Raw genomic sequence first — 3,228 nt, forward strand, 5'->3', positions numbered from 1 at the left:
CTAAAGTTGGAGAAACTGACACCCGCCAGCCACCCGTGTGCAAAGCACGTCGGTAGAACCAGTCTCGCGTAAGCGTACGCGTAATGTCGGTCCGGGCCGCTTCATCCAACAATACCGTCGAACCAAAGTATGACATGCTGGTAAGCAGTATGACTTATATCGCCCACAACTCACTTGTGTTCTACTCGTGTATATAACATCAACACATAAAACCTAGGCTCGGATGCCACTGTTGGGGAACGTAGTAATTTCAAAAAAATTCCTACGCACATGCAAGATCATGGTGATGCACAACAACGAGAGGGGAGAGTGTTGTCTACGTACCCTCGTAGACCAGAAGCGGAAGCATTATAACAATGCGGTTGATGTAGTCGTATGTCTTCACGGTCCGACCGATCAAGCACCGAAACTACGACACCTCCGAGTTTTTGCACACGTTCAGCTCAATGATGATCCCCGGACTCCGATCCAGCAAAGTGTCAGGGATGAGTTTCGTCAGCACGACGGCGTGGTGACGATCTTGATGTTCTACCGTCGCAGGGCTTCGCCTAAGCACCGCTACAATATTATCAAGGATTATGGTGGAGGGGGGCACCGCACACGGCTAAGAGATCAATGATCAATTGTTGTGTCTCTGGGGTGCCCCCTGCCCCCGTATATAAAGGAGTGGAGGAGGGGGCCGACCAAGGAGGGTGGCGTGCCCAAGGGGGGGAGTCCAACTCCCATGGGAGTAGGACTCCCCTTTTTCCTATTAGGAGTAGGAGAGGGAAGGAAGAGGAAGGAGGGAGGAAGGAAAGGGGCCCCCCCTCCCAATTTGGATTGGGATTGGGGGGGGCGCCCCCTCCCTTGCTCCTTTCCCCTCCTTTCCACTAAGGCCCAATAAGGCCCATATACCTCCCGGGGGTTCCGATAACCTCCCGGTGATCCGGTATTGTCCCAATCTTACCCGGAACCTTTCCGGTGTCCAAATATAGTCGTCCAATATATCGATCTTTATGTCTCGACCATTTCGAGACTCCTCGTCAAGTCCGTGATCACATCCGGGACTCCGAACAACCTTCGGTACATCAAAATATATAAACTCATAATGAAACTGTCATCGTAACGTTAAGCGTGCGGACCCTACGGGTTCGAGAACAATGTAGACATGACCGAGACACGTCCACGGTCAATAACCAATAGCGGAACCTGGATGCTCATATTGGCTCCTACATATTCTACGAAAATCTTTATCGGTCAGACCGCATAACAACATACGTTGTTCCCTTTGTCATTGGTATGTTACTTGCCCGAGATTCGATCGTCGGTATCTCAATACCTAGTTCAATCTCGTTACCGGCAAGTCTCTTTACTCGTTCCGTAATACATCATCTTGCAACTAACTTATTAGTGGCATTGCTTGCAAGGCTTAAGTGATGTGTATTACTGAGAGGGCCCAGAGATACCTCTCCGACAATCGCAGCGACAAATCCTAATCTCGAAATACGCCAACCCAACATGTACCTTTGGAGACACCTTTAGAGCACCTTTATAATCACCCAGTTACGTTGTGACATTTGGTAGCACACAAAGTGTTCCTCCGGTAAACGGGAGTTGCATAATCTCATAGTCTTAGGAACATGTATAAGTCATGAAGAAAGCAATAGAAACATACTAAACGATCGGGTGCTAAGCTAATGGAATGGGTCATGTCAATCACATCATTCTCCTAATGATGTGATCCCATTAATCAAATGACAACTCATGTCTATGGTTAGGAAACATAACCATCTTCGATTAACGAGCTAGTCAAGTAGAGGCATACTAGTGACACTTTGTTTGTCTATGTATTCACACAAGTATTACGTTTCCGGTTAATACAATTCTAGCATGAATAATAAAAATTTATCATGATATAAGGAAATAAATAATAACTTTATTATTGCCTCTAGGGCATATTTCCTTCATAGTTATGTGATCCAATTATGTTAGTATTGTTGAGGGAACTTGCACTAGCGAAAGTATGAACCCTAGGCCTTATTTCCTAGCATTGCAATACCGTTTACGCTCACTTTTATCATTAGTTACCTTGCTGTTTTTATATTTTCAGATTACAAAAACTATTATCTACTATCCATATACCACTTGTATCACCACCTCTTCGCCGAACTAGTGCACCTATACAATTTACCATTGTATTGGGTGTGTTGGGGACACAAGAGACTCTTTGTTATTTGGTTGCAGGGTTGTTTGAGAGAGACCATCTTCATCCTACGCCTCCTACAGATTGATAAACCTTAGGTCATCCACTTGAGGGAAATTTGCTACTGTCTTACAAACCTCTGCACTTGGAGGCCCAACTATGTCTACAAGAAGAAGGTTGTGTAGTAGACATCAAGCGCGCGGATGCCGCTCTCATCGAGGCCCTCATGCAGGCGGAACCGGACATCCTGGACTTGAACCGGGCGACGGAGGCTCGACTCGACATGGAGAGCGCGGATGCCACTGCCATCGAGGCCCTCCTGCAGGCGGAACCGGACGTCCTCCACTTGAACCAGGCGGTGCTCTCGTCCGTGCAGAGCGCCCGCATGCTCCACGTGAATGAGTAGCTGGAGGCCGAGGACAACCACGGTGCGGAGACACACATCGACAGCTATTGCTGGTTCATGCTGGCAGACAAAGACGACGAGGCCGTGTCGTTCCGCGAGTAGTGATAGTTTTTCTTTATATTGTTGTTTTTATGGATCTTTTGCTTTGTAAAAACATATATTGTTATGAAAGTCGCCTGACTTGGGTCAGTCTACCATTTCAGGCGGTTGGATGAATATCCTACATCTTCTAACCCTTCTTCCTCACCTCTTCTTCTTCCCCAACAGACCACTGCACAGGCCGTACGGATACTCCCCAACATGCGGTTGGATAAAAATACTCTATGAACGAAAATTATGTGTCAGTGGTAGGATGGCTGAGTTTGGTTTGTTCACATGTGACATCACATGTCGGTGAGGGTGCGTTCCCTTGGTTGGGTTTGCGGTGTGCAGGAGCGACTGTGTGAGGGTGCGGTGCGACCGCGGCGTGTAGGAGCGACCGTGTGAGGGTGCGGTGCAACCGCGACAGCTGTGCGCAAGTGTACCTCCTTTTCATTTTGAAAACTTTAGGCAAGCTTGGCAAAAATGTGTGGCAAAATATGGCAATGCAAGGCCTACACCCAAACAGGATAAGTACGTAGTACGTACTAGGAGTACTAGT

The sequence above is a fragment of the Triticum urartu genome, chromosome 3A (genome assembly GCF_056163025.1).
Source record: "Triticum urartu cultivar PI428250 chromosome 3A, HENAU_Tu73, whole genome shotgun sequence".
In the NCBI taxonomy this organism is placed as follows: domain Eukaryota; kingdom Viridiplantae; phylum Streptophyta; class Magnoliopsida; order Poales; family Poaceae; genus Triticum; species Triticum urartu.